The sequence below is a fragment of the Humulus lupulus genome, chromosome 1 (assembly GCF_963169125.1).
Source record: "Humulus lupulus chromosome 1, drHumLupu1.1, whole genome shotgun sequence".
Taxonomy (NCBI): domain Eukaryota; kingdom Viridiplantae; phylum Streptophyta; class Magnoliopsida; order Rosales; family Cannabaceae; genus Humulus; species Humulus lupulus.
This window is the reverse complement of record NC_084793.1, coordinates 193,002,382-193,021,312: the sequence shown is the minus strand read 5'-3', so window position 1 is coordinate 193,021,312 and position 18,931 is coordinate 193,002,382. Positions and strand designations below refer to the sequence as shown.

Below are 18,931 nucleotides of genomic sequence, written 5' to 3'. Positions count from 1 at the left end.
CCGCAATAGCTCGAGTAACTGCAATTCTTGAAAATTTTGCAAGTTGGACGAGTAGATAACTGGAAAGTTTCACCGTTTCCCAAGAAGACATGTTTCAAACCCTTGGGAAGTTGGGTCAATTGAACGATTTGAACCTCTTCGGCTAAAGTTTTCGGCTGTGCCCTCTCACGACGTAGCTCTTCAAAGAGAGGTTGCCAAAACTGAATCCTTCTATTGCATGAGTCTATGTGATCTGATATTGCAAGAGTAGACTCAATGGAACTGGGACTTTCATTGTCAGACAGAAGAAGGAGTTCATCATGATTATCGAAGTTGCTTCACAATTGAACAGCCTCAGGAATTAAAGAGTCAATCATGAATGTTTGATAGCATTCATTATCTTCTCGGGGTTATTTCCCAATGTGGAAGATATTGACTTCAAGAGTCATGTTTCTGAATGATATCTTCATTAGACCATTCTGAAAATTGATCAAAGCATTTGCAGTAGTCAGAAATGGTCTTCTGAGGATAATAGGAATTTTAGACTCCATGTTTACCACAGATTGGGTATCAAGAATAAGAAAATCCACGGGGTAATAGAATTTTTCAATTTGAACTAAAACATCCTCAAAAATAACCCTAGGCTTTTTGGTGGAGCGGCCAGCAAGCTGTAGCACAACAGATGTTGGCTTCATTTCTCCAAGATCGAGTTGCGAGTATACATAGTAAGGAATAATATTTACACTCGTGCCAAGATCATGTAAGGCCTGGCAGTTCAATCACCGCACTCACTTGCTCAGTCAAGAAAGCAGTCTTCTTGACATGGTGCTTCCTTTTTGCAGTGCATAGATCCTTGATGATTTTGGCATAAGCCGACACTTGTTTTATGATGTGAAGCAAAGGAAGATTAATCTTCACTTGTGTCAAGTGCTCACGGATTTCAGCTTGGTTATCAGAAAGTTTCCCAACAGGTTTCAAAGCCTGGGGAAATGGTACTTTTGGAGAGGCATTGAGTGGTGGATTTTCGGGAATAACTTTTGGAGTACTGGGAGAGTTGGATTTTATGGGTGGGCCTTGCAAAGTTTTACCGCTTATACTCGTGATGGGATTTACTTCCTTAATATTCTGATCATTAGAATTTGAAGATTGAGACATGTGTTGGCCTTGCACATTGAATTTTGGTTGGGAAGGAAGTTTTCCTTTTTCCAGAATGGCCAAGGATTTAGTCAATTTTGAGAATTGACATTTCATTTCCTTGATTTCTTCCATCATTTGGTGATTTAGTTTGGATTGTTCCTCAACGAATGCATGAAGAGTATTCTCGAGAGAATTTTGTTGTGGATGAGCATTGTATTGAGGTGCAGAATACGCCTTTGATGGTTGAACATGTTGCTCATTTCTCCATTGGCCTCCAGACGATTAAGCTTGGTTGGAATCTCTCCAACTGAAATTTGGGTGGTTTCTCCAACCAGGGTTGTACGTATGGGAGAATGGCTTGTTATATGCCTCTAAGGAATTGCATTGCTCCTCATAAACTCCCCTCATCTCATTAAAAGCTAAGCAGTCCTTAGCTAAATGCTTCGTCCCTCCACAAACAAAGCAAGGTTCTTGCGGTTCTGCTTGAGTGATCATGTGCGGTTTTTGGCCATTTTTCGCCATTAAGACCTCAAATTGCTTTTTCAAAGCTTTGGGTTGGGACTTAACACTATCCTCTTCTCAAAGTTGATAGATCCCAAATGGTTTGTGTCGGTTAGTGCTATTAGTAGTACTTGGACCAGTCCAGGTGTGAGATTTTTTTTTACGGTTTTTTTGAGATATTCAAGAGCATTTTTTGGCTCTTTTTCAAGGAATTCACCATTGCATAGCCTTTCTACAAACTGGCGCTCATGACTCGTGAGGCCTTCATAGAAGTAATTAATCAAACGCCAATTCTCATAGCCATGGTGCGGGCACTGATTCAACAGATCCTTGAATCTTTCCCAAACTTGATAGAACGTTTCATTGTCCTTTTGAGAAAATGTGGAAATTTGTCATTTTAGACTGTGTGTCTTATGGCTAGGGATGTGTTTCAGAAAGAAGGATTTGGTCATTTCCTCCCATGTTCCAATAGATCTAGGTCTCAAAGAGTATTACAAACTTTTGGCTTTGTTCTTCAAGGAGAAAGGGAAGAATTTCAATTGCACATAATTGACATTTTCAGCTTGGTTATAGAACATGGCTACTACCTCCTTGAATTCTCTAATATGCACGTATGGGTTCTCGTTTTGCATTACATGAAATGTGGGCAAGAGTTGAATCATGCCAGGTTTAAAGTCTAATGCGAGCATATTAGGAGGGAAGATAATGCATTAAGGTGTGGAAGTGCGAGTAGGATGGAGGTAGTCAATGAGAGTTCTTGGTTGGATTTCATCATTGCGAGCCATTGCGAATGGATTATTATCAGCTAAGGTTTCTGGAGAAGCAGGATTGGTGGAAGGAGTTCCGGAAGGAGTGGTGGATGAATTGGAAGAAGTGTCACTAGAAGTTTCGTGATGATTCATCAACTCTTGGAAATCAGAATTATATTTATTTTATGTTTTATTATTTTTTTTAAACTTGTTCCTAGGTAGATTTGGAGGTTTTGGGATGATCTCCAACACCTTACTAGAAATCCCTGAGGTTACTGAGTAAGTATGGTGAATCATAAGTTAACCTTTTCGACCAAACAACCTTTAAGCAGAGTGAAATTGCTTGTTTTGACAGAACAAGCTTGGTTTTCTTATAGTAATAAGTTCAACAATATAATAGTGCAAATGTACTTGGGTACTTGGGTACGCTGTCATGATAGTGGAACAGGTCGTGGTGGAGCAGAGGGTTGTGGTGTCGATGCTGATAAATGGTCAGAAGCATGCAGGTCATGCCACCACTCCTCGTACCTCCACTACTTGCCAGGGACAAATGTCAGAGGTTGGCTGAGAAGGACCACGTCAGGTACCTTGCGTGTACGACCACTACATGTATGGCGTGGGGATAGGGTATGATATCTGAGGTCTTAAGGGTCGTACCCATACATGCTTCATACATGTATGATCTCTTTGAGTTATACCTAGGTTCTTACCTTTAAATATTGAAGTCTTTATGGGTCCTCTTAGGAGACACGGTCCCAAGGTGCATGGTGTGAGGCGCAGACTTGGGGCATGGTGGCGTCTTGTGTGGCACATGGGTGTGCGACACTTGGGCAAGGCCCATGGGTGCACGATACCTGGGCGCGAGATAATTGTACCTTCAGCGAGGTGGGCGAGGCGAAGTGCACGGATGGCTTCACGAGGCGCCTGGGTGCGCGGCACCTGGGCGAGGCCCATGGGGCCTTCAGCGAGGAGGGCGAGGCAAGGTGTATGGGTGGCTTCGCGAGGCGCCTGGGTGCGTGGAACCTAAGTGAGGCCCATGGGTGTGCGGCACCTGGGTACGAGACTATGGGGCCTTCAGCGAGGCGGGCGAGGCGAGGTGCACGGGTGGCTTTGCGAGGTGCCTGGGTACGCGGCACTTGGGCGCGAGACCATGGGGCCTTTAATGGGGCGAGCGAGGCGAGGTGCACGGGTGGCTTCGCGAGGCTCCTGGGTGCATGACACCTGAGCGAGGCCCATGGGTGCGCGACACCTGGGCGTGAGACCATGGGGCCTTCAACGAGGCACATGGGTGCGCGACACCTGGGCACAAGACCGTAGGACCTTCAAAGGACCACAAGCATGAAATGTGGGTCTTTCACTGGTGTGGAATTTTTAGCATCCACACTTGCCCCCCAGTTTACAAGAGGGTCTCTAGGCTCTCTAGTAGACTTCCATGTATAATGCTTTTGGGATGCCCGCGAGGTATTAGCCTCCTTCTTCACTTTGACATTATAGAAAAACACACTTTGGAGTTGAAGATTCTTACGAGATTTTGAGAGCGAATGTGAACCTATCACTGTGCTTCGCAAATCCTAAGGCAAGTGCCAAGCTCCCTTCTTGACCATTGATCAAGCAGTGGATCCAATGGCTTAGATGAGTTTGTGGTTCTTATAAATAGACCTTCATCTCAAGCATAATATTTACATTCTCTTTTCTTAGCTTGGTGGTATTAGTGTCTTCACTTCCTCCAAGAGGTAACGGGTTCGATTCCTTGCAAACTCATTTTGGTGGTCTTTCCTTTTTATTATTTAAATTCACTTCTTTTATGCCAATATCCATATAGGTGCTTAGAGACTAGAACACCTTTCTTCTTCATTTTTGAAGACGCATACCTTCGACCCTTCCTTTTGACCGTGCCGATACTTTTGACCCTTGGCCTCCTTTTGTCTGTGATTGTGCTTTTGACCCTTGGCCTTCTTTCGACCGTGATGATGCTCAATTTTACTTACTCAAGGTATACTTTCTTTCTTTCTTATGGTCATTGGGTCTAAATTAGCACTACTCAGGATGGGTTGCCTTGGCCGAAGCTCCTTGTGAGCTAATCAACACACATGCCCTTGCTTGTACCCCGTAGTTGTTCATTTAGAGCACTTGTGCCTAGAGGTTTTGAGCCCATTCCTTTGTGTTTTGTAGCACCCCCTTCACCTATGCATGCACCCTTATTACCTACAAGACGAGGTTCCATGGCATGTGAGGGATCGTCTAGCGTTCCTCTGAGGGTCGAGTTTGTAGACTTATCTTCAGACTCCGAGTCCCCCGAAAACAACCCTCACCAAGACTATGACACTTTGAGGCAGGCCCATATACGTCGCCTTGAGCACATGGCTGAATTTAGGTGTAAAATCTGGGTGGTGGAGAGAAAAATAGATTCAGCCTTGAGGGGTGATGGAGTTCCATTCTCCTTTGACCTTGGTGACAACATTGCAAACCTTAGAGTGAGCCTTTTTGATCTACAGATGGAGTTGGAGTTCATGGACGGAAACCTCCCACCTGAACCTCCTGCCCCGTTCTCCCCTTATTATTGTCATGAGGTCACCTCAGGTTCCCCTCAACCCTTGTCTTCGATTCACCCTTGCTCAGCACTTCCACTCTCAGTGCTTCGGTGGAAAACTCTTGCTAGAAAGAAAAAATGAAGGGTAAAGTGCCCTGTTTTGACCTCACCTTTTTCTTTGGGTTTTGTAGATATTTCGAAGAAAGTGCAGTGACAGGTTGCTCCTGAGGTGCCAGATTCTGGTCCTCTGTTGGCGTCATCCATTGTGTCCAACGTGTCGGAGAACCGACTGTTGGAGTTATCCGAGAAATTCCATATTGGCAAGGAGTACAAGCTGTATGTTCCTTCTAACAAGTGGCGTGCCGATAATCCCCCCCAGGGGTAGGTGGCCATGAGTGAGCACATCCTGAAGGAAGGTGGGACCATTCCCTTACACCCGTTCTTAATCATGATCCTTAACCATTTCGACCTTGCTCCGCTCTAGCTGGCGCCTAATAGCTGGCTAACCTTAAGCTACCTATACATTGCATTTATTGAGCTCAACCGCCATGCTCCTACGGCTCAAGAGGTGCACTTTATGTACAACCTCATGCCAACCCATAAATCCAAAGGCTTTTATTTCCTGCAGAAAGCCAATTCCCAGGTTTCCCTCATAAAGGGCTTTGTATCAACCACGGGGTCCTGGAAGCAGGGCTTTTTCTTCGTGAAAGGTCCCCTTTTTGTACGTGAACACTTTCGCTCGTACCCAAGTAATTACTCAAAGCTTTTCTTCCTTTTACCTTGAATTTGTTATTTTGGAACTTATGCTAATATTGGTAACTGTGTTGATTGTGCAGAGAACTTTGATATCCTCGACATTTTTGAGTCAGAGGCAGCACCAGTGGACACCTTTCTCGATGCCGACCCCGCTAAAATAATGGCCGCCCGTCTCTTCACCGTGGCTAACCTTAACCACTATGGTTTATCCACGGTTTCAGATCCCGATTCATTGTGGCATATTTTCGAACGAAGGAAGAAGGCGACTTTAGTCGAGCCTCACTTGTACGAGGGTGATGCAGATTGGGTGCCTGAGGAGGTTTCCCCAGATTCTAGATGCCCACCTTGGTCATCTCTGTCTCCCAGGGGGTGCCCTCCTTTGGTCCCTATGGATCGTGATATGGCCTCTCATTCTCGCAGTCTACAGGCCATGCCAGGGTGCTTCGTTGTGCCCTTTTTTGAGGAGTATGACACTCTTCCTCATGCTCCCATCAATCTTGGTTCGTCGGGGCCCTATTTTTCTGGAGTTCCTGCACCTCCTTCTCCTTCAGTGAGTGGGTCATCTGTCCCTGCTCAGCCGGGCGCCCCTGATTTAGAGGGGACACCCTGGGTGGGTTGTATGGCGACCTTTTATGGGCAAAGGTATACCCAGGTCACCGAAGGTATTCCTGAGACCGAGTGGAGAGGTCTTGGGAATTTTTCCATGTCGGAGCTTGGGGAGACTCTTGTGCGCTCCACAGCTTGGGTGAGTTCATGTGTCTTACATTGGTCTTACTCTTTTTTTGTTTTTGTTTTGAGTTCTTTATTTGCTGACCATTTTTTTTTCTTTTTGCTTTCTGGCAGGCTTCTTTGGTGGCTCAACGCTTTGTCGACTCGGCGCATGACCTCTCCTCGTCGTACGCTAAAATGGACCGTCTCATGGTCAAAGTTCAGGAGCTTTAGAGGGAGCTTATTGACACCAGGCTCAAGCTGGAGAAGGCCCTGGTGAAGGCCTCTTCATCCTCAAAAAAGAGGAGGAGAGAAGAAACCAAGGCTGTGATGTTGTTGGAGAAGGTCGCTCGCCTGGAGGTTCATCTTGGGGGAGCGGAAACCAAGGTTGCAATATTGCAGGAGAGGATCACTCTCCTGGAGGCGAATTTGGCCGAGATCGAATATAAATCCATAGAGCGCACCCTCTATGGAGTGTGGAGGTAAAATCCTAACTTCGATTTCTCCTCCTTTGGTGGGTATGCCGTTGCCAAGGTGGCCGAGTGGAATGCTCATGGCGGGAGGCCTTGAGATTTTGCTTCTGCAGTTGTTATCATTTAATTCGATTTGGTTGTACGCTCATTTGAGCCTATCATTATTTTTGTTTGAACTTTTCTAAGTGCTGCCACATTATCACAACTTTTATATATATATATATATATATGATAATTTATTTTGGCTTTTCTATGCTTGAGGTCCTTTTGAGCTTGCAAAAAGGGGTTCGATAGGTCTTTTTTTTTTTTTTTACTTTTTATTTATTATGCTTTAGGTCCTTTTGAGCTCATGCGAAGGGGTTCGATAGGTCTCTCTTTGGTGCACCTTGATTGTATTTGTAAGGATATGTTGACCCTTTGGGTTATAGTCATCCTTTTATATACTTTTGTGGGCGCTTATTATTTCTTGTGAGAAGCATCATTCTCGTCATTATGCATAGTACTATTTTTGCAAGGGTCTCTTTTACGAGCTTTTCTGGCTAGATGATTTGGTGGCCACTCTAGACTTATTGGTGGATGCTCTTCCTGAGGCCTTTCCTCTCATGGAGGTATCATCCTTTATTAGGAGGCTTTTCCTGTAGGACATTTTGACCTTCTTGATGTTCATAAGGGTAGCTAATTCTCGTGAACTCAAGTGATGCCTTGCAAGGTCGTCTTCTTTATTTATAAGGGGTATTTTTTTTAATACATATTGTTGACGCGGTTCTTCGGCAACAGGTAATTAAGAGAAGAAGAGAAAGAGATTAGCACTCAAGGTAGAACCGTCACAGATATGAAATCTTATATAATGAACTAGGTGACTCAAGACACGTTTTTAAGTGGTTCGAAGGTTAAAATCCTTCTACTCCACTAGTCAATATTATTCATCCTCTCTGGGTATTTGGTTTACAAAGTATATAGTTCTTCAAAGACTATTTTTCCCAACCCCTCTCAACTCCCAGGGTCTCCATATTTATAGGAGAAGGCACCTGGAAGTTGGTAGGGAGGTCATCCCGTGACCTTACCATTTGTCATATCAACTCTGTGGCATTCATGATTAATTCCTAAACCTGACACATAAGTGTGGGCTAATCAGCATGGAAGGAGATAATGGGCCGCACGACCCAACCCATCCGTGGGTGTCTGACATGCACGTTCCTGCTGCGTGTCCGAGAAGTCAGGGGGATATCAGACACGTGATGTCAGATATATGCACGTTTATCTTGCGTGCGTTGACTTCATAAAGGCTCAGAGCTTCCTGGGCTCCTCGTGACACGAACAGCTCGTATTACGAGCTGTTCTCCTGGCGTGGCCTTCTGATGCCCCTCTCGAGCTGAGAAGATCCATCCTGGAAATAGGATCTTCGTCCTGTGGGCACCTCGGACTAAACCTGATTAGTCTGAGGCTCGTCCTGCTAATCAGCCCGTGGGAAAATCAGGGCGTACACATATATATATATACATATATATAAGGGTCTCGTTTAGGACCCTTTATTGGCTGTATACTCTGCCCCCAAGTGGTTGGCCAGATTTATCTCGTCGGGCACTTTGATCATTTCGCTCATCCATTTTGATAATTATTGGAAATGAGAGTTAGATAGTTTGATCATTTTGCTCATATAAGAGTTCTTATTACATACACATTAGATGCCAAAACATATTCATTGGAAATGAGTGAAGTACATGGTTACCTACGGTGAATTTGTTCTTACTACATATCAAGGGGTCTAAGTTAGCCCTCTACCTCACAGCTATTACACTTAAACTTGCATGCTTAGACAAAGCAATAATATTCTTGCCTCAGACATGGAGGTCTTACTGATAATATTTTTTTAGATGCTCTATGTTCCATGCTCTGGGTACCATGGTATCATCCAAACGTGCTAGCTTGTAGGTGTTTGGGGGCACCACCTGGGCAGCTTGGTAGGGCCCTTCCAAGTTTTCCCCTAATACACCCGCACTTGGGTCTCGAGTATTGGGCAGGACTTTCCTTAACACGAGGTCTCTGGCCCTGAACGTCCTCTCTTGCACCCTTGAGTATAGTATCTTACGGCTCGTTGCTGGTTCGTTGCCAACTTCAGTTGTGCCCTTTCTCTTCTTGCTTCTAATAGGTCCAAATTTTCGGCCAATGTTGCGTGGTTAGCCTGGTCATCGTATGCTTGTATGCGGAAGGAGTTGATTTTCATTTCTATTGGAAGAACAACCTCACACCCATAGGCTAAGGCGAAAGGCGTTTCTCCAGTGGTGGAACGAGGCGTGGTCCTGTAGGCCCAAAGCACATTGGGCAGTTCTTTGACCCAGGCTCCTTTCAACTTTTCCAACTTTGTTTTTAGGTTCCTTTTTAAGATCTTGTTGATGGCCTCCACTTGTCAATTGGATTGTGGGTGCACTACAGCGGAGAAACTTCTCTTAATTCCTTTTTCTCTGCAATATTCTTCGAATAACCCTCCTTCAAACCGTGTCCCATTGTCAGAGATTATCTTGTAGGGTACTCCAAACCTGCAGTCGATAAATTTGTTGATGAAGGTGGTGATTTGCTTAGCCGTTATGTTTACTAGAGGCTCTACTTCCACCCATTTAGTAAAGTAATCAACTGCTACAACCACATATTTTACTCCTCCTCTCCCTGCTGGTAGTGCTCCAATCAAGTCAATCCCCCACACAGCAAAGGGCCACAGACTGGTCATGCTCACCAGCTCATTTGGTGACCGTCTAGGGTAATTTGCATGTCGTTGGCACTCGTGAAATCGCTCGCATCCTTCTCCATGGTAGGCTAATAAAACCCCTATCGTATGGCCTTTTTTTTCCGTGGATTGCCCCCCCAGCATGATTTCCACACTCCCCTTTGTGTATCTCTTGCAGGACATTTAAAGCCTCCCCTTGTCTATACATCGTAGGAGCAGGGTAGAGAAGCCTATTTTATACAAAACTCCATCTACTAGGGTGTATTGGGTGACTTTGTAAATTAGCTTACATGAATCTTTTTTGTCCAAAGGCAACGTTCCATCACTTAAGTATCTCGAGATGGGTGCAAACCATGACTCCTCAGGGTTATTGACCATGTGAACCTCCTCTTCTGCTATGCTCACCCTGGAGAGGTATTCGATAGGGATGGACTCAAGCGTGTCTTCGTCTCGGGTAGAGGTGAGTTTTGTGAGAGCATCGACATTTGCGTTTTGCTCCCTTGGGATTTGTTCTATGGTGTATTTTTCGAACTCATCCAAATATTCCTTCACCTTGGCGAGATATGTAGCCATTTTTGGGCCTCTAGCTTGATATTCTCCCTTCACCTGAAATACTACTAACTATGAGTCACTAAAGACATGCAAATGTGTTACCTTCAACTCCTTGGCTAGTCGCAGGCCAGCCAGTAGTGCCTCGTATTCTGCTTCATTGTTGGAAGCTTCAAATCTGAATCTTAATGCACATTACATCTTATGTAATGCCCCGAATTTCCTAATAAGGTTTAGGACCTTGATTAGGAGGCCGAGAGGGCCATAATTGATTTATTACGATATTAAGCGATTATATGCATGTTTATGTGAATTATATTATTATATGATGATAAATGCATGCATATGGGTATATTTTTAATTATAAGGGAATTGATGTAATTTGGCCTGTTGAGGGCATATTTGTGTATTTTCGTGCATGTGGGTGAGTTATGAATGGTACCACATTATATGTGGATTTGTTCGAGCCTTTCGGCATGAGACGATCATGAAATGCAAGTGTTCGGTCTGGTCATAACGGGATTAAGTTCGGGGCTGCGGGTGAGTCTTGGGGTGATTTTAATGATTAGAGCGCCGGGAGTTAAAGGGGTAATGTGATATGAATTATTGGTGTTTGAGAATATTGAGAATAGCGGGAATTGGAGGGTGTTAATTATGATTAACAAAATAGGTGCGAAAGGATGATTTTGCCCTTGGTGGCTGTTAAGGTTTTATTTTAGACTTGAGGGCATTTAGGTATTTTCACCCTAAAGGATTTATATTAACTATTAAGTCTGTAGAAGCTTACCAAAAATAGAGTCTTCTTCCTCCTTCTCTCCCGATGGTTTCTCTTCCCCATTTCCCTTTAGATTTTCAAGCTATTTTTGAGGAACCAAGTCAAGGAACCAAGCTGTGATAAGCTAGGGTTATGCTCCACCATTGAAGAGGGTGTGTTGCTGAGATTGAGGTGAGTTTTTAGCCATTAGAACTCTTGTTTTTGCTCTATTTTCCTAGTGGAGTTTCAGCTGGTTTTTGAGTTGGAAAGTTGGGAATTGATTGGAGTTTTGGTTAGGGTTCTTAGGGTTGTGGTGCTTAGGACATGTGGGGATGGTTTTTGGGTTCATTTGGGACTTAATTTGATGTTTGGAAGCTTTTGGCTCGGGGTTTCAATCCTTAAGCCTCGGGATCGAATCTACTCACCGTGTGGGCATGTTTCGAGGTTTCGAGGTTCCGAGAGTGGGGTTTAGTTAAGACCCTATCTTTGTTGATTTTTATTAATCTGAGATTGTATTTGGTTATGACTAGGTAACCACTAAAGGATTAAAGGATCGATCGTTCTCAAGGGTCGTTCTTGTTCTAGTTCTCGCTCGAACCAGAGGTAAGAAAACTGCACCCTGTGTATATGTGACATGCATGGTCATTCTTGATGCATGTTGGATGTCTAAATGTGATGCATATGATGCACGAGAAATATGTGATTAGGGCATGCTGTGAATATTGGATATGAGATTGTTCAGAGCTTGAGTCTCTATGTTTATGCATGATCCTAATTGTGCTAGCAATTGTTACGTAAGCATGCTGAATGCCCTGTATTCGGATATTTGACATATGATATATGTTTGGCAGCATTGCTTACTTGTGTATGGCACTGACCAGTCAGGGTCGGCATTGGTCGCGTATTACGAACCTAAGAGCTGAGAATGACGTAAAGCGTCATGAACGCAGGGCCAATAAAAAATTAGATCTAATCGATATCAGCGTTGAATGATTCTAGAGCATTAATGCTAGACCGACCCTAAGGTCGATGAAACTTATAAGCGCTTGACTAGTCTAGGCTAGTTACTTAGAGTCAGGGCCAAAGGCCTAGGTGACTGTTTGTCACATGGCTAGGGAGTGGAATCCCATGGTCATGACTCTATGGTCATGAGGTAGGTTATGTTGGTGACTAATCATCATGTACCTATCCTGTTTAAGCTAGTGAAATGATCACTTATCTATAAAGCCCTGGTGACCCTATCGCCACATGGCTATTGGGAACGGAACCCACCTTAGTGACCTGTACAACTGTCACTCTTCTATTTTGGACTAAAAGCCCTGGATGATTATTATGATCATCGGTTGATGTATTATACTCAACATTAAGTGAACTCATTTTCCTGCATGATTAGGGCTATATATGCTAGGCGTGTGCCTTATGATTTGATGACATGTTATTGCTATTGTTATCCAGATTTCCGGATAGCGTTTAGATGGATAGCCTCGGGGAAGCAGAATTATCAAAGTCTTTCACGAAGGGTGACCAGGGCTCGCGGATGGACAGAAAGGCTTCGCCTCTCCCGTTTAGTGTCTAGCACACTCTTTCAAGCAACCGCGACCCGGAAGCTCGTCAATTCTCCCGGACTCCCGAAGGGATATCCTTCGGGGAAGGTCCTTCCAGGAGAAGCTCTTCAGGTTACCTTCGTGGATACAGTTCCGTGCCTCGCACGGAAGAAGACCAGGCGGTCGAGTCACGGAGGAGGCATAGTTGGAATGATACTCACCTGACACAGGATCCCGCCTGACACGCCCGACAGGTCGAGGCCGCACACATCCCAGCACGCCTAAAAACGCCTTTTCACCTACTGTTCCGCTGACAGCCTGGAAAAGACGGCTGCCTTTTGACATTCCCCATATTTTCATGTAATTATACCTACGTAGAGCCTGGTAGCCATGCTACTACGGTAATTGTATCCCCTATTTATGGCTGGTGTAATTAAGACTCATGGGGGCAGAGTAAAACCCTAATCCAAAACCCTAGCTATAAAGACCTCCTCATTTTACGATAGGAGGGGAGGCCAACAGATTAAAGAGCAAGAACTCTGCCAAAATCTCTCTAGCTTCATCTTCTTCAAGAGAACCCGAGAGAAACATTGTGAGTTTGTGAGGTTCTTGTACACCAGCCATTTTACTGTAATTCTCTACAAGTATAATAACATCGACTCGTGGACTAGGGCTCGTTAACGCCTGAACCACGTAAAAAACCTATTTGTCTATTTATATTTCTGCACTTCTACAGTTCTTATCTTTTTATTATTTTGTTTGTATTCGTTTCCGAAAAACTCGGTAAACATTTTGGTGCTTTCATTGAGAGCTGTAGGGAGTTGTTAGTCAGCTCTTTTTCTGTGTACGTTTTTTTTTTTTGTATTCACTCCGTACTGAAAAGATGGTGACTACGAGAAAATCCGCGATTGACAAGAATGCTAGGGTCAACCCCGATACTATGATGGAAGATGCGGTACAAAACGAACCCTCGGCAGCCCAGACCGAAGGAGAGAGTACCCACGACTCGGACTACCAAGGTGAAGACTCGACATCCCGCCAGGATCTGGTCAGTACTGAAGATACGACATACTTAGAAAGCGAAGAAGAGTATGTCCGAGACGGTTACTACAAAGACGGCTACTACTACGAGAAGGATCCAGAACTGCTCCAAGTAGCCGAAGAACTGGTGGCCACTAAGGCCAAGCTTGCTGAGCAGGAGCGCGTCTCCGAAAAAATGCAGCGCATGAAGGAGCGCCTCCAAAGCAAGTTTGGAGATCTAGGCGACTCGGACGAGGACGCCTCTGTTTTAGGTGGTGCTGATGCCACCATGCCGGATCCAGCCGCTGCTGGACCATCCAAAGCCGCCCCTAACAAGGGCAAAGAAAAAGTTGGGGAGCCTGTGCGCACTAACGCCCCTGCACCTCCTAAAGGCATGAATCACCAGGCCGACTGCCCCCCCCGCGCGCAGAAGGTCTCTGGCGCTCCTAAGCCCAGACGTCCTTCAGCCCCAAGGGGGCACTCTGTGCCTAAAGGGCCCGGTGCTAAGGCACCCAGGCCTAGGGGAAGGAACAACCGCCCCAGTGATTCCGTCAACCAGGACGGTCGGGCTGCGGACACGCACTCCGAAGATAGCTGGACCACGGTGGACCTAAGAAGAAGGTTGGAGGCCAAGTATGAAAAGGCCAAAGGAGAAAAGGCCCGGCCTCGCGGAGATGACCTGCGAAATCATCTCAACGACAAGCTCCGGGGACGTGACCTCCCGGAGAGCGATACAAAGAGGCTCGAGGAACAGATCGCTGCCTTGACCAAGCTGGTCTGGAAGCAAAGTGGGGCCCTGTCAGACTCTGAGGAGGAAGACCCGGAACCATGTATTCGGAGGATCGCGGAAACGCCCCTCCCGAAGAACTTCAAAATGCCTCATATAGAATTATATGAGGGGAGGACAGACCCGCGCACCCATCTAACAAGATGATGCAAGTGGCGCGCGTCAGTGAGGATGCCAAATGCATGTGCTTCTCACTCACCCTTACCAAGTCCGCGGAGGACTGGTGGAAAAGATTAGCTCCCGGATCCATCCACAGTTGGAAGGAGCTACAGTCCGCATTCAGGAGGCAGTTCATTGCTGCCTGGGACCACGACATGGGGGTTGGTTCCTTAACCAACATCAAGCAGCTACCCAATGAGAGCCTCAAAGCTTTCATTCAAAGAATGATGGAAGCTGCTGCTAAGACCAAGGTCAGCGATGACATGAAGCTGATCGCCCTTCAATCGGGGCTTACCGTCGGCTCCCTGCTATGGGGAGAAATGCAAAGGAGACGAGCAGAAACTCTGTCCGAATTCATATCAAAAGCTTAGGGAATCATCAACCTTGAGGATGCCTACCAACAGGCCTTTGGAGTTCCCCCAGCTCCGACGCCCTCCGTGACTGCACCGAGCTTTGCTTCGCAAGCTCCCGCACCAGCCCTCACGCTTCCAGGAGCCCAGTTCACTCCAAGCGTGTATGGGCCTTCCGCGTCTGCTCAGACGCCGAGTCAAACCCATTTCTCTGGGTACGGAGCTGTACAAACCGGATGTAGTATCGCTCCCGGCCCATCGCAATCGCAAGCGGAAGGCCCAGAACAAAATCTGAGCCAATCGCGGAATAAACGAGGCGGAAGAAACTCCAACCGGGGGGACCATTCAAAGAAACCCCGGAAGAACTATGAGCCCAAGTTCACAGAGTACACCAGTTTGATAGACTCACGAGAGAATGTCTATCGGGCGACCTGTAATATGGTCAACTACAGGAAGCCCCCGAAAGTGTCTCACGAAGGAAGGCGTCCGCGAGACTCCAATAAGAGGTGTGAGTTCCACGGAGACGTGGGGCACACCACAAACGAATGCCTTCAGCTGAAGGATGAGATCGAGTCCCTGGCAAGAGCGGGACACCTCGGTCAATGGGTGAGGATACCCATAATCTATCCCGGACAGGGAGTAGTTCACGGAGCTGCGTACTCTCCGGGACAGAGGGGGACTGCTAGCGCTCCTGGAGCTGATCACCCCCAAGCTCCTGGATCTCAGTTCCCATCGCTTCCTGCTCTGACCTCTCCGGCACCCATTGCCATGTTGACTCCAGGACCCGGAAAACCATATCCGCCTGGCCTTGCTCCGCCACCCGTTGACGGACACGTAGCCACCATTTCCGGAGGACCGCACCTTGCCGGAAGCACCCGCAACTCCCAGAAAAGGTACTTGAGGGAGTTAGAACACACCGGGGAGATGTGCGCCTTGGTTAAGTCACCTGCTCAGCGTCCTCGAATGATGGATCTTCCCATAACCTTCACGGAAGATGACGCCCGACATGTGCACTTCCCCCACAATGATCCCCTCGTCGTGGAAGCCCAGATCGCCAATAAGAAGGTGTCACGGATCCTAGTCGATAATGGAAGCTCCGTAAACATCCTCTTAAAAGCTGCCTTCCACGCGATCGGATTAACCGAGATAGATCTGACCCCATGCCCCATCCAGCTTCAGGGGTTCAATGGGGATGCACTCATGCCCTTAGGAAAAATTCAACTTCCAGTCACCCTCAGAGGAGACCGCGACGCTTGTGCCTTCAAGCACTGCACATTCGTGGTGGTCGACTGCCCCACGGCGTATAATGCCATTCTAGGCCGACCGGTCCTAATCGATGTTGGGGCCATAACATCGATATGCCACTTATGCTTGAAGTTTCCATGCGACAACAGGCGTATCGGCACCCTCCGGGGAGACCAACGAAGTGCACGAAGCTGTTATAACGTCTCCGTCCGATCCGTCTACACGGTCCAGGAGGCGATTGTTGCCGCACCTTTGGCGGAGGATTTACCAGAAACTGGGGGTGCCCAAGGGGCATACGTTGACGAACTCGACCCTAGAGTGGGGGTCGAGAGGGCGATAGAGCCGATGGAGGAAGTCGAAGAGGTGATCCTCAACTCGGGAGATCCCACCAAAGTCATTCAGGTGGGGAAAAACCTTCCATCGGCCATTCGAGAAAAGATCGTGGCCACTGTGAAGAATAATCAGGATATCCTGGCATGGTGCCACGCTGATATGATGGGGATTAATCCTAATGTTGCGTGCCACACACTCAACATAGACCCATCTGCAACTCCAGTTCGCCAAAAGAGGAGGCCGTTAGACCCAGTGAGGGCCGAAGCAGTCAAAGCTGAAGTGGACAAGCTGATGTCCATAGGCTTTCTCCAGGAGTCACTCTATCCCGTGTGGTTGGCCAACCCGGTTCTGGTCCCGAAACCCAATGGGTCCTGGAGAATGTGTATTGACTTCACGGACCTGAACAAAGCCTGCCCAAAAGACTGTTTCCCTCTTCCGCGAATCGATCAGATGGTAGACGCTACTTCCGGGTATGAACTCTTATCCTTCATGGATGCATACTCCGGATACAACCAGATCAAGATGCATGTCGCGGACCAGGAACACACCAGCTTCCTCACGGACAAGGGTGTCTACTGTTACGTGGTCATGCCTTTCAGTTTGAAGAATGCTGGGGCGACATACCAGCGTCTAGTAAACAAGATGTTCAAGGACCAGCTGGGGAGGAACATGGAGGTGTATGTAGATGACATGTTGGTGAAATCCAAGACCTCCGGGGACCACAGTGACGACCTTGAGGAAGCTTTCGCCGTGATTCGAAAGTACGGAATGAAACTGAATCCGAAGAAATGTACTTTCGGGGTCTCGTCTGGGAAGTTCCTCGGTTTCATTGTCAGCTCCCGCGGAGTGGAGGCCAACCCTGAGAAAATTAAGGCGTTCATAGATATGCCTTCTCCCTGAAAGCATAAGGATGTCCAAAGCGTTACCGGAAGGATAGCTGCTCTCAGCCGCTTCGTATCTAAGGCCACTGACAAATGTGTCCCCTTCTTCAATGTGTTGCGAGGAAACAAGAGGTTCGAGTGGACCCCCGAATGCGAAGCAGCCTTCCAACACCTCAAGGAACATATAACTCGAGCTCCCATTCTGTCCAAACCTGTCGAAGGAGAGGCGTTGTTCTTGTACTTAGCTATGAAAAAGCATGCCGTAAGTGCCGCTCTCGTCCGGGAAGACGGCCGTCTCCAGCTCCCTGTGTATTACGTGATCAAGAGGTTACTGGACGCCGAGTCCAGATATACAATGATCGAGAAACTCTCCCTCTGCTTGCTAATCGCTTCGCGGAAGCTAAGGCCCTATTTCCAGGCGCACACCATCAGAGTACTCACCAACCACCCTCTCCGGCAAGTCTTGCAGAAGCCCGAGTCTTCTAACAGATTACTTAAATGGGCCATGGAACTGAGCCAGTTTGACATCCACTACCAGCCACGTGTTTCCATAAAAGGCCAAGCTCTCGCGGACTTTATTGTGGAATGCTCAGGAATGAATGACCTCCCGGAAGATCCTGTCCCGGAACTTCCCACATGGAAGGTCTATGTAGACGGAGCCTCAAATGAAAAAGGAGCTAGAGCAGGGGTTATCCTAATTTCTCCCCAAGGACATCAGCTCCAGAGCGCCATCCGTTTCACGTTCCCAGCATCCAACAATGAGGCAGAACACGAAGCCATGCTAGCTGGATTACAACTGGCCAGAGAAGTCGGAGCCCAAAAAATCGAAGTATACAGCGACTCCCTACTTGTGGTAAACCAAATATCCGGAGAATACCAGACGAAAGGCGAAAAAATGGCTGCCTACGTGTCTCTCTCTCGCGGCCTCCTGCAGCATTTCAAAGGCTACCAAATCCGCCAGGTCCCCCGGGACCGGAATTCACTCGCGGACACACTGGCCAAGCTTGCAACAGACCCGGAGATTGAACAATATGGCCTAGTGCCCATCGGGCACTTAGAAGCACCTAGTACTGAGACACAGAGGGTAAATGCCATCATCGACCATTCCCATTCCTAGATAGGACCCATCCTCAGATTTCTCACCACTGGAGAGCTCCCCACTAATAAAGCTGACGCAAGAAAGCTCCAATATCAAGCTCCCCGATACGTGGTTATGGATGGAAAGATTTACCACAGGGGGTTGTCCATACCCTTCCTTAGGTGTGTTGCCGGAACTGAAATCAGCACCATCATCCATGAGATTCACGGAGGCTTCTGTGGCGACCATACCTCCGGGCTGAGCCTCTCCAAAAAGATCCTTCGTCAAGGATACTTCTGGCCCACCATGAAGAAGGATTGTGTGGATTATGTCAGAATATGTGAGCAGTGCCAGAGGTACGCCAAGGTTCCGCGAGCGCCGCCTACAGAAATTACCTTAATGACCAGCCCCTGGCCGTTCGCCGTTTGGGGCATTGACCTAGTAGGTTCCCTTCCAACTGGAAGGGGTGGAGTGAAGTATGCCATAGTCGCGGTAGACTACTTCACCAAATGGGCTGAAGCTGAACCTATGAACACGGTCACGTCTAAGAAAGCACTGGACTTTGTCATCAAGAATATAGTGTGTCGTTTCGGGCTTCCACGTAAAATTGTGTCCAACAACGGGAAGCAATTTGATAGTGAGCATCTCACGGACTTCTGTGCTTCGCATGGAATCA

The 18,931-nt window shown here is 47.0% G+C and overlaps 1 non-coding gene across 1 annotated transcript; it reads left to right on the top strand.

Moving 5' to 3' along the window:
- Window positions 1-1,914: 1,914 nt before the first annotated feature.
- Window positions 1,915-2,021, top strand: LOC133813664 (small nucleolar RNA R71). The gene has a single exon (XR_009884670.1). It is a non-coding gene; the product is annotated as a small nucleolar RNA R71 (small nucleolar RNA).
- Window positions 2,022-18,931: the final 16,910 nt, after the last annotated feature.